This window comes from Hemibagrus wyckioides, linkage group LG05 (assembly GCF_019097595.1).
Source record: "Hemibagrus wyckioides isolate EC202008001 linkage group LG05, SWU_Hwy_1.0, whole genome shotgun sequence".
Lineage (NCBI taxonomy): Eukaryota > Metazoa > Chordata > Actinopteri > Siluriformes > Bagridae > Hemibagrus > Hemibagrus wyckioides.
The window spans coordinates 24571759-24584684 of NC_080714.1; the positions used below are offsets into that span (position 1 = coordinate 24571759).

At 37.9% G+C, this 12926-nt stretch overlaps 1 long non-coding RNA gene across 1 annotated transcript in view; it reads left to right on the top strand.

The window, feature by feature from the left end:
* The window catches only part of LOC131353496 (uncharacterized), a 20464-nt gene extending 14481 nt beyond the window's left edge, over positions 1-5983 (top strand). Inside the window, exons 5-6 of the long non-coding RNA XR_009204630.1 lie at positions 1722-1989; positions 5847-5983. This is a non-coding gene — a long non-coding RNA (uncharacterized LOC131353496). The remainder of the gene's footprint in view (positions 1-1721; positions 1990-5846) is intronic.
* Positions 5984-12926: the final 6943 nt, after the last annotated feature.

Sequence of the window (12926 nt, forward strand, 5' to 3'; positions counted from 1 at the left end):
CCTCATCTCCTCAAGCTGAGGTTTGATGGGGGACAAAATGGGGCTGAAATCTTCCACAGTAACAAGTCAGAGTAACTGAAATCAACTACATTTTCCTGTCTGTTTAGATCTACAGTTAGCAGTATAATAACCTGGAGGTTATGAGAGACCTGTGTAGAAGGAAAATTGTATGAAGTTCATTTTAGGCTAAATGATTTGTTGTGTTCATGATCAGCACTGATTGTCATGTCTCACTCCAAAGTGGTGCTTAATATGAAGCTCATATAACACTAGACACTCTGGGCTTTATGGATTTGGAGCGTTTTCTGTTTTTCTCAAGACTACTAGTGGGAAAATTTTCATAGAAATGTTCCAAAGATACAAAAACGATTATTTTCTTTCAAACAAATGTGTCTGTCTTTAAAAGTAAATAGTGATATCAAACCCATTTTTGCTTTCTGAGACACCCCGGGTGCTTGTTCATCCAAACAACCACTAAAATTCTGCGTAGGTTTATCCAACAGAGGGAAAAACACATGTCTCACACTGAGAGTCCTGACTCATTTTATATCAGACTCACAACAATAAATTAATTCATTGAAAATGTCAGATTTCAACTGCTTTGTCCTGGTTAGGGTGGATATGGTGCCCGTCTGTCAATCTGCCTCAGAAGATCCACCTACTGGCCGTTTTTTTGAAGGTGGTAGGAAACCAGAGAACCTGGAGGAAACCCCACACAGACACAGGGACACTGGGAGAACGTGCAAAACTCTACAAAGACTGTAACCCAAGCTCTGTCTCGGTCTGGAGAACATGAATAAATTCATAAGATTTCAAGGTAACAGATGCTAACACGCATTGTTAATGCTCGTTTCAACAGCCAACACCTGACACTCCATTAGTACTTCTTATTCCACGCTTTATAATTGCTGCTGCATTCAGTAAGTAATCCCTTTTCTTCTTCAGAATGATACGACTTCATGTTTCACAGCGTTATCCTGTCAGCCGTTCCTTCGCGAACACTGCAGTCATTGTGTTAAAACACAGCCCTTAGACCTGTCACTATTCACACCAAAGCTCTGCACTTAACCTTAACTCAGCTCTCATCTTGCTTCATACAACACTGTGATGTGTATTAGGCTTTGTTTTTACTGCGCTGTGTTGCATTATGTTGCATTATAGATCACAAGGCAAAAGTTCTTTTATCGTTTACAAGTACGGATCGCCGGAGACACACTTTCAGCACCACTGACCATCGGTTAGAACAAAAGGGTTTAACAAAGTTCTCATCTCATACGGTTCAGGAAGTGGAGGCACGTCATCCGGGCCAGAGCTCTCCTCTCCAGCTCTACGGTCATATAAAGTAGAGGAATAGTTTAGAAAAATTTACTCTAAAGAAGTCATTACGCTAGTTTTCAGACCCCGCCGTGTGCTAAATCGCTTACATTACTGCACAGTGATATTATTTCTTCACATATCCCATCCTTGGAGGTTGGGGTCAGAGCACAGGGTCAGCCATGATGCACTGCCCCTTGAGCCCCTACCCAGAATTGCAGGGAACCTGGACACTGATTGTATTACTGTGTTATGTGCACAATTTACAATTTACAATATTTACAATATGGACATTAATATCATATCATCTGCAATAGCATCTTAATTGCCAAGCACCTTTTTTTGTATTTTTTCTATATTATTTAGCATATTTCATTTATATTTAGTTCTCTGTTGTATTCTTGAAGCAGTCCAGTCTCTGGCAAAAGAATTTCCTTCAGGAGTATCTCATCTCATCTCATCTCATCTCATCTCATCTCATCTCATCTCATCTCATCTCATCTCATTGTACAACAGCACTCACCCTCATTCCCTCACTATGGACAATTTAAAGATGCCAATCAGTCTAAAACAAAGTCTTTGGACTGGGGAAGGAACCCTGAGGAACCCCCTGATGCATGGGGAGAACATGTGGACTCTGCACACCGAGCAGACCCAGGAATCAAAGTCCTGGAGGTATGAGACAAACACGCTCAGCACTATATTGATATTTTTAAGGTGCATAGTCTAATAAATAGTTTATAAAAATATCAACATCATTTCATAAAATAAATTAATACAAAATAATAAATTTCATAAAATAATAAAATAAATCTAATAAAATAGTAACAGCATCTAAAACATATTGCACATAACGTTCAAGTTTTCTTATTTTTATAAAAACTGTTCTTTAATCTGTTCATTCGGGTTTTCAACTATAACTTGTTTATGCAAAACACGTCCACTCAAGTCTATACGCGGGAGTAATATTAAACATCAGGAAACTGTAATGGACAGAACCAATTAAAACTCTTCAAGAATCACTGAACTGAAGTGAATAAAGTAGCATGAGTACACTCTACTATACTCTATACAACTCTACTCTCTACACTATTGTATAGTTCACTCTACTATACTCTATACAACTCTACTCTCTACACTATTGTATAGTTCACTCTACTATACTCTATACAACTCTACTCTACACTACTGAACAGTACACTCTACTATACTCTATACAACTCTACTCTCTACACTACTGTACAGTTCACTCTACTATACTCTATACAACTCTACTCTACACTACTGAACAGTACACTCTACTATACTCTATACAACTCTACTCTCTACACTATTGTATAGTTCACTCTACTATACTCTATACAACTCTACTCTACACTACTGAACAGTACACTCTACTATACTCTATACAACTCTACTCTCTACACTACTGTACAGTTCACTCTACTATACTCTATACAACTCTACTCTACACTACTGAACAGTACACTCTACTATACTCTATACAACTCTACTCTCTACACTACTGTACAGTTCACTCTACTATACTCTATACAACTCTACTCTCTACACTATTGTATAGTTCACTCTACTATACTCTATACAACTCTACTCTCTACACTACTGTACAGTTCACTCTACTATACTCTATACAACTCTACTCTCTACACTACTGTACAGTTCACTCTACTATACTCTATACAACTCTACTCTCTACACTATTGTATAGTTCACTCTACTATACTCTATACAACTCTACTCTCTACACTACTGTACAGTACACTCAACAATACTCTATACAACTCTACTCTCTACACTACTGTACAGTTCACTCTACTATACTCTATACAACTCTACTCTCTACACTACTGTACAGTTCACTCTACTATACTCTATACAACTCTACTCTACACTACTGAACAGTACACTCTACTATACTCTATACAACTCTACTCTCTACACTACTGTACAGTTCACTCTACTATACTCTATACAACTCTACTCTCTACACTATTGTATAGTTCACTCTACTATACTCTATACAACTCTACTCTCTACACTATTGTATAGTTCACTCTACTATACTCTATACAACTCTACTCTCTACACTACTGTACAGTTCACTCTACTATACTCTATACAACTCTACTCTCTACACTATTGTATAGTTCACTCTACTATACTCTATACAACTCTACTCTCTACACTATTGTATAGTTCACTCTACTATACTCTATACAACTCTACTCTCTACACTATTGTATAGTTCACTCTACTATACTCTATACAACTCTACTCTACACTACTGTACAGTTCACTCTACTATACTCTATACAACTCTACTCTCTACACTACTGTACAGTTCACTCTACTATACTCTATACAACTCTACTCTCTACACTATTGTATAGTTCACTCTACTATACTCTATACAACTCTACTCTCTACACTACTGTACAGTTCACTCTACTATACTCTATACAACTCTACTCTCTACACTACTGTACAGTTCACTCTACTATACTCTATACAACTCTACTCTCTACACTATTGTATAGTTCACTCTACTATACTCTATACAACTCTACTCTCTACACTATTGTATAGTTCACTCTACTATACTCTATACAACTCTACTCTCTACACTATTGTATAGTTCACTCTACTATACTCTATACAACTCTACTCTACACTATTGTATAGTTCACTCTACTATACTCTATACAACTCTACTCTCTACACTACTGTACAGTACACTCAACAATACTCTATACAACTCTACTCTCTACACTACTGTACAATACACTTTACTATACTCTATACAACTCTACTCTCTACACTACTGTACAATACACTTTACTATACTCTATACAACTCTACTCTCTACACTACTGTACAATACACTTTACTATACTCTATACAACTCTACTCTCTACACTACTGTACAATACACTTTACTATACTCTATACAACTCTACTCTCTACACTACTGTACAATACACTTTACTATACTCTATACAACTCTACTCTCTACACTACTGTACAATACACTTTACTATACTCTATACAACTCTACTCTCTACACTACTGTACAATACACTTTACTATACTCTATACAACTCTACTCTCTACACTACTGTACAATACACTTTACTATACTCTATACAACTCTACTCTACACTACTGAACAGTACACTCTACTATACTCTATACAACTCTACTCTCTACACTATTGTATAGTTCACTCTACTATACTCTATACAACTCTACTCTACACTACTGAACAGTACACTCTACTATACTCTATACAACTCTACTCTCTACACTACTGTACAGTTCACTCTACTATACTCTATACAACTCTACTCTACACTACTGTACAGTACACTCTACTATACTCTATACAACTCTACTCTCTACACTACTGTACAATACACTTTACTATACTCTGTACAACTCTACTCTCTACACTACTGTACAATACACTTTACTATACTCTATACAATACACTCTATATAGGTTCAAGGTTTTATATACTACTATACCGTGTTCTCTACTATACTCTCTATAATACACTCTCTATGCTACTATATAGTACCCTCTACTATACTCTATACAATACACTCTTTATATTGCTATACAGTACATTCTACTATATTCTATACAGTACACTCTACTATATTCTATACAATACACTATCTATACTACTTAACAGTACACTCTACTATATAACAAAACACTCTCTCCTTATGTTCCTTCTTTGGACTCGCTACATCCTAATGACTCCATTTACCCCTAACGCCTCCCCCTACGCTTGCCTCCCCCTTGTTCCCTTAATGAGGCTAATCCAGGGAGGGGAGGATCTTTGATCCTGGAGGATACAAATTTGTGGAATCCTGCCAACTTCCCTCAGACTGAAGAAGCTGCTCGGATGAGTAGTGAAACGTTTTGATTTCACTAAAAAGACATCCAGTTGACATGACTGGACTTCCAGATATATATATGAGATATATTAGTAGTCAGTCTGTGGAGACAACTTGGTGAAAAATGTATTATAAATCATATACTGTATGAACATATGACTAAACCTTTACTAAACAATGATCAGTAATTCCCCAGCTGCAAAAGGTTGCTGTAACTGCTGACATGGAGGACAATATCAATATTAAATAAAGTGTCTTTAGTGTAAAAAATGTATGTATTAATGTATGTAAAAGGGAGAATGTAAAATGAAGCATGAACTTAATAGATTTTAGTTTTATAATCAGATTAAACTCAGGACTCAGTAGTGGCTTGTCAAAGCGAAATGATATAATAAGGAAATGGACGAGCCTTTTTTATTTATTTCCACATTTGATTTTACACTTTCGATTTTTTGCATGAATTTTACACATGATCCATTTATTTCCATTTATATTTTGTGATTAATGTGCCTTGGCATGTCATTTTTCGACAATTTATTTAAAATAAATGAAATGAAATAGCCTTTATTTGTCACATATACATTACAGCGAAATTCTTTCTTCACATAGCCCATCCTTGGAGGTTGGGGTCCAAGCACAGGGTCAGCCATGATACAGCACCCCTGGAGCAGAGAGGGTTAAGGGCCTTGCTCAAGGGCCCAACAGTGGCAACTTGGCAGTGCTGGGGCTTGAACTCCTGATCTTCTGGTCAATGACCCAGAGCCTTAACCACTTGAGCCTCCACTGCCACCTCACATTATTCATTATTCTTCTTATTATTATTTATTCTCACATTAAACTTTTACACTGATTATTAAAAAAAAAAAAAAAAAATTTAGGTGCAATTTTTACCTGTCATTTTTTCATGTCATTTTTTTCATATTTTTTTACCGCTATTTTTCTTTCTTTTTTATGTATTTATTTAGTCAATTTATTTCCATTTTTTTTAAATTATTGATCCATGTATCAGATGTAATTTTCATGTGATTTCTTTTTCAGATGTAAATTTTTACACATGATTAATCGTTAACATTCAAATTAATCACAATTCATTTTCCTGCGTCATTCATTTTCAGGAGTCCTCACGTACACAGCATGCTATTTTATTCTTTCTGATTTCTTTTTTAATCGATTTTGCAGCTTAATTTTACACAAATGGGTCATGTGCTTTAATTTTAATGCATGTAAACTTAATTTCACGTTATTTTTTCATGTGTAACTGGTCAGATCATGATCGCTTTATTTTCCTGTTAAAGTCATGTGGGTTTATTTTTCCAGATATGATTTCCTCAAATAAATTATTTCTTTTTCACACGTGATGTAAACAAATAGGTTTACTTGTGTTCCGGTCAGACTTCAGGGTATAACCTGATGAAATGCGCCTTCACTTGTGATCACTGCTGATATTACTCACATAAAACCATATGATCAGAAGACCATATGGGCCATACGTAACGGATCATCATTATAATATTTAACCAGTTACTCCATGATATATGTATATATATATTTAACACAGCTTGATGTCAGATGACCAGAAGCATGTGACCGGGATGAAAGTTGGCATTACGCAGTGCTGCATAATTTATGATGAATGCTGCATATCATAAGGAATTAATGTCACGAGCTACGACAAATCCAACGCTGCAAGCAGGAGGATGTGAACTCATTTGCACTTCTTATCCTGCACGAAGCATCACGGACGAAAATTTCCGAACTGACAGAGTGAATCGCTCCTGATTCGCCATTTTGCTCAGAAGACATCAGTTTTTTTTTTCCCAGTACATCTAATCCTGCTTCTGATATGAAATGTCACATTCGCATCCCCAGTGTGATAAGAAAATGGAAAGAAAAGAAGTCACATTTTGCCGACAGAAAAAGCGTAGACGGGATGAATTATTACTCCATTTTCTTCATCTGTCATCGACGTGGTCTGTTTATTTCATGACTTGTTTTCTGCCAGACTGAAACCAACACCAGGAAACAAACACATCAGCATAAATGATGGCGCTGCTCGACTTCCCTCTTTATTAATCCCAAAAAAGCACTGATGTTGGAGTTTCCGCTAGAGTTTCCTAGAGTTTGTCTCAATTAATCAATCATTAGTTCATCCGAATGACTGTCATGTAGACGGCAAATCAACTGCATTGAAACCACAGGACATGAAGTACTCTGTGTGTGTGTGTGTGTTGTGAAAGCAGAAGGTATCACTTTCACTCACACTGGCAACAATATTCAGTTTGTAAGCCAAAGATCACACCGTGGGTCAGAAGCATTCAATTACACATCATGTCTACAACAAACGCTTATGTTTACTGATCTTTATACGACAACACTGTTGAGTTCACAACTCTGATTGGTCAAACGTAGTGCCTAGATGTGGTAGCTTAGTGGTTAAGATGTTGGACTATTGATCAGAAGGTTGTGAGTTCGAATCCCAGGTCCACCAAGCTGCCACTGCTGGGCCCCTGAGCAAAGCCCTTAACCCTCAAATATGCAGTTGTATGATAAAAATGTACATTGCTCTGGATTAGGGCATATGATAATCATTTCAATTTTGTCTAATTAGTTAATGGTTTTGTATTATTAGCTTAATTAGGGATAAAAAAAAATAGACTGATAAGAAAACAGCAGTTTATAGCTGAAAATAGATAAATAAATAGTTTAAGATAATAACAAAACTTTAAACCTGTTCCAGCATGTGTGTACAAACCCCCTGAGCTCCATGAAGACTTGGTGGAGAAAACTGGAGTGTCCTGCACAGAACCCTGACTTTGACTCAACCCCACTGAACCTTTGTGACCTTTGTGATGAACTGGAACGCCGACTAGAATAAATAAATAAAAAGAATAAAACACGACAATGCATGATGTAACAGGAACGTAATCGAGCAGCATGTCCTGTAATATCTTATAGGGTGGTGGGATCTCAAGTGGTTAAGGCTCTGGGTCATTGACCAGAAGATCGGGGTTCAAGCCTCAACACTGCCAAGCTGCCACCGTTGGGTCCATTAGCAAGGCCCTTAACTCCACCTACTCCAAGGTGCTGCATCATGATTGACCCCGTGCTCTGACCCCCAACCACCAAGGATGAGATATGTGAAGAAGGAATTTCACTGTGTTGTACTGTGTATATATGACAAATGAAGAGAACTTCATTTTTAACACACTGTTTTATCTACTAAAGAACAATATTTAGATTTCATCTTCATTACTTTAAACTAGAGGAACCAGTTAGTTCAACAACAACGTTAAATGTAGCTAAACCTGGTTAAAACAATAATAAATAGCTAGTGATGGACAATATTTTGGTATAAGAGGAGTAAAATACACCAGGACGTGATGCTACAAGACAATATTCCAGTTTAATAGTAACCCTGCTTTGTGTCTCTGATTATTTTCCTGTAACAAAATGTCCTGTTGGGTTTTATTCCTTTTCTAATAACCGGCATAATGATACAACTGAAGTTTGATCATAAAACAATAAAATCTTGGAATTATAATTCGATTTTTATTTGAATAAAAGAATAAGTGTTATAAATTAAACGTACACGGTTTTTTAACCCAAATATTTGTAATTATAAAGGATAAAATAAAGGTAAAATATTTCAAACTAACAGTAAACCTATGCAGCTATGAGAGTTAGGAATCTACCTATATACTCTTCAAGGAAATGAAAAATAATAATAATAATAATAATAATAATAATAAAGCTTAAATTGAATGTACAGCCCAGAGCAAGGGAAGTCCTACATACTGTACTTAATCAATCCTGCCTGTTTCAGAGCACCTAATGTGGGCAACTCTCAGTCTACACCCCGCTAAAAATAATCTTCTCGACATGAAATATTTATCCCCGAGTCGGGGAGGTCGGGAGAACGAGAGCGCACAATGCGAAGAGAAAGAGGAGGGGCGCTTATTCAGCAGATTCAGCATTACTTATGAATCAGGAGCGCAGACAGCAGCGTCACGGGCCGATCATGTGGGAAGGAAAACGTGCTGCGGGTCATTCATACTGTCTCTGATGTAGGTCAAATTTGTGTTCATGTCCTACAGAGAAACACATGATACAGCGGTTCGGGTCGTGGCAGCAAACGTAGGCGAGATAATGAGGGTAACAGTTTAGCCAGCTATCGGATAGCTGTGTGAAGATGACTTGATGGAGATCGAGAAAGGAGGCAGAGTTGTTGGAAATAGTCATATTTTTCTCCAATGTGGCTAGAAACATCTTCAGCAGAGATTCTCCTCCTCCAACACTCCAACACTCCTGAAGCTGAAGACCTTCCTGTTTTTGTAGAAAAGTGTGTGTGTGTTGGGGGGGGGGGGGGCAGTTACAGCTTCAGCACTGACACTGGAGACTCCTTAGTAAAAAATAGTAAATAAACCTTTCATCAATGTGAACAGTCAGGGCTGTATTTAGAGAATATTAAAACATCTAACCAATCAGAATCAAGAATTCAAGAGCATTGTAGTAGATAGATAGATAGATAGATAGATAGATAGATAGATAGATAGATAGATAGATAGATAGATAGATAGATAGATAGATCTGTATCTATCCATCTATCTCTCCATCTATCTCTCCATCCATCCGTCCATCCTTCCATCTCTCTGTCCATCCATCCATCTATCTATCTATCTATCTATCTATCTATCTATCTATCTATCTATCTATCTATCTATCTATCTATCTATCTATCTATCTATCTATCTATCTATCTATCTATCTTTATATTGCGTTTTATTGCTCCTGTTTACATTTTAATACTGTTTCAGAAAGGTGACATGTGATTGGAATATTTTATGAGTAAATCCTCTTCCAATAGTATCCTCTTCTCATGTATCTATCCATCCATTTGTAACTATCCATCCATCTGTATCTATCCATCTGTCTCTCAGTCCATCTGTCCATCCATCCCTCCATCCATCCCTCTATCCCTCTATCTATCTATCTATCTATCTATCTATCTATCTATCTATCTATCTATCTATCTATCTATCTATCTATCTATCTATCTATCGCTCCTGTTTACATTTTAATACTGTTTCAGAAAGGTGACATGTGATTGGAATATTTTATGAGTAAATCCTCTTCCCATAGTCCACAATTATGCAAATGTAAGGATTATCTAATCTAATAAACTGTAGCTCAACTTCCACAGCACTGGTTCCATCGCTGGCCCGAACTGACCCGAGCCCTCTGAACGAAAGTCAGCTAGTGCATTTTAAGAACCAGCTCTGAAATGTAGCACTGAACCGATAATAAAATCATCCAAACGGCTGTAAACGATAACCATCTACGACTTCATTGTGCTGTGTAATTACAGCGGTGCGGAGGTCCGGCAGCAGACCGGCGGCTTGCGTGCCGACTTTAATTAAGCAGCAGATTTGAAAGGGTGCTAAAGTGTCAGGTTAATTAACTCGAATGCCCGAGTTCACCAATATCTCCTGCCAGCTTGACTTAGTAGAAACATTATGCTCACCTTAGGACATTTGGCGATCCCCTAAGGGCGTGAAAAATACAAGAAAACCAATTAGCTATGCTCACATGAAGGCCAGGCGTGTGCTCTCAAGTTGCCCCAATTAAGCAAGCTGCGAATGGAGTACAGGTTCCTTCGTTCGGGTTGCTTTTGTCTCTTAATTTTTACGAGTCAAGAGGAAATGCAACCTAGCTTTTACATCAGGATGTGTCTATGTCAAGCACCGCCAGTCGAGGAACTGATTCATCGCGGAGTTACGTCTCAACACGCACGGTATCTTCAAATCCATAAAGCGGCAAGAGATGGGAGACTTGGATGTTCTAGGTTTCCTGTATATAGCAAAGCCTCTGTTTTATCCATGATACGCATCATATTTCTAAATTAACACAATCAGAGAAGGTTCATGACTCTATGATAATCAGCACCGCGGCTATCTGAGGCAAGTTAGTTGCTCAAAAACAGCTGTTCACTTTAATGCTCACACTTAATATTTTGCTAAGGACGTGGTAGCTTAGTGATTAAGGTGTTGGACTATTGTTCAGAAGGTTGTGAGGTTGAATCCCAGGTCCACCAAGCTACCACTGCTGGGCCCCTGAGCAAGGCCCTTAAGCCTCAGTCGTATAAAATGACATTAATTCTAAGTCACCCTGGATAAGGGCATCTGCCTAAAAGCTTGCTCTAATGTATGATGAGCAAACCTGATGTGACGGGTCTGCTCTCAGAGTTTGTGTGAGTCGAGAGACCTGTTTTGAATCGAGGCGCGATCCGTCCTTTCCTCGTTAAAGATTTACCGTGTAGAAACAGGACACCAAAAAAAAAACACCATCCGGATAGCACAAGAGCCAGGATCGTTTTGCTGTGAATGAAACCAGAGCGAAATGGCATCCAAATTATTTTGAGGTCCTGAGGGAACAATATGAGGCTTTAACCTGAGATAAGCTGATTAAAATAGAAAGGAGGATGTGAAAGCTGCTGCTTAAAACAAATTTCATTGCCGGTGATCAGTTCTGACCTTCATCAATCACAATCAGGCAGACAGGAGACACGGCTAGTGCTGTAGATTGGACTCTATATCAGATAAAAAAAAAAAAAAGAATTAATCTGTATGATATTTGCTCCAAATCTGCTATTACAGATGTTTTCTCCTCAATTGCACTATATTCTACTGACATACACCAAACAGGCAAAACATTATGACCGCCTGCCTAATATTGTGTTTAATATTGCTTTTTGCTGGCAAAACAGGCCCTGACCTGTCAAGGCATGGACTCTACTAGATCCCTGAAGGTGTGCTGTGGTATCTGGCACCAAGATGCTAGCAACAGATCCTCCACCTTGCAATTTACAGGACTTACAGGACACTTTTGATAGATACTGACCACTGCAGACCGGGAACACCCCACAAGAGCTGCAGTTCTGGAGACGTTCTGATCCAGTGGTCTATCCATCACAGTTTGGCCCTTGGCTAAACTCGCTCAAATCCTTACGCTTGTCCATTTTTCCTGCTTCGAACACATCAACTTTGAGGACAGAATGTTCACGTGGTGCTTAATATATCCCACCCATTAACAGGTGCCATGATGAGGAGATCATCAGTCTTATTCACTTCATAATGTTATGGCTGATCGGTGTAAACTGGAATCCATCTGACAAATCAATCCACTTGAATATTTATTTATTTGTTTTGTTTACCTGTTTGTTTGTTTTTCCCTTTCCGGTTCATCCACAGCACAGTATTCATCAGCGTTCAAGCTCGCTGATGGACCGACTCCAGTCTGATAAATTCCTCAACCTAGCAGCTGAAGAAGAGTTCACAGAGGCTTTTTACTAACAGGTTTTTTAGCTCTTGGCTTTCGAAACAGCTATTACAGGTCTCACCTCTGAGCTGACATTAAAACGAAGTCTCCCACGTTAGATGAGTGTGCCTACTCTGAAAAAAGAAAAAAAAGAAAAATGCTAAATTTACCAAAAACAGCCCGATATTTAATCATACTTCTGTGAATCATAATATCTGCTGAGCTGCCTAAAGACAGTACTTGCTGTTTCATGGAAACTGGAGCCAACGAATTCCTTCCCACAAGAGATATCCGTGTAAAGAATATCGGCTTTACGTCCCACATCGCCATGACAACACCTCATTAAAAAATGCCTATCTACATGTCGTGTACAGT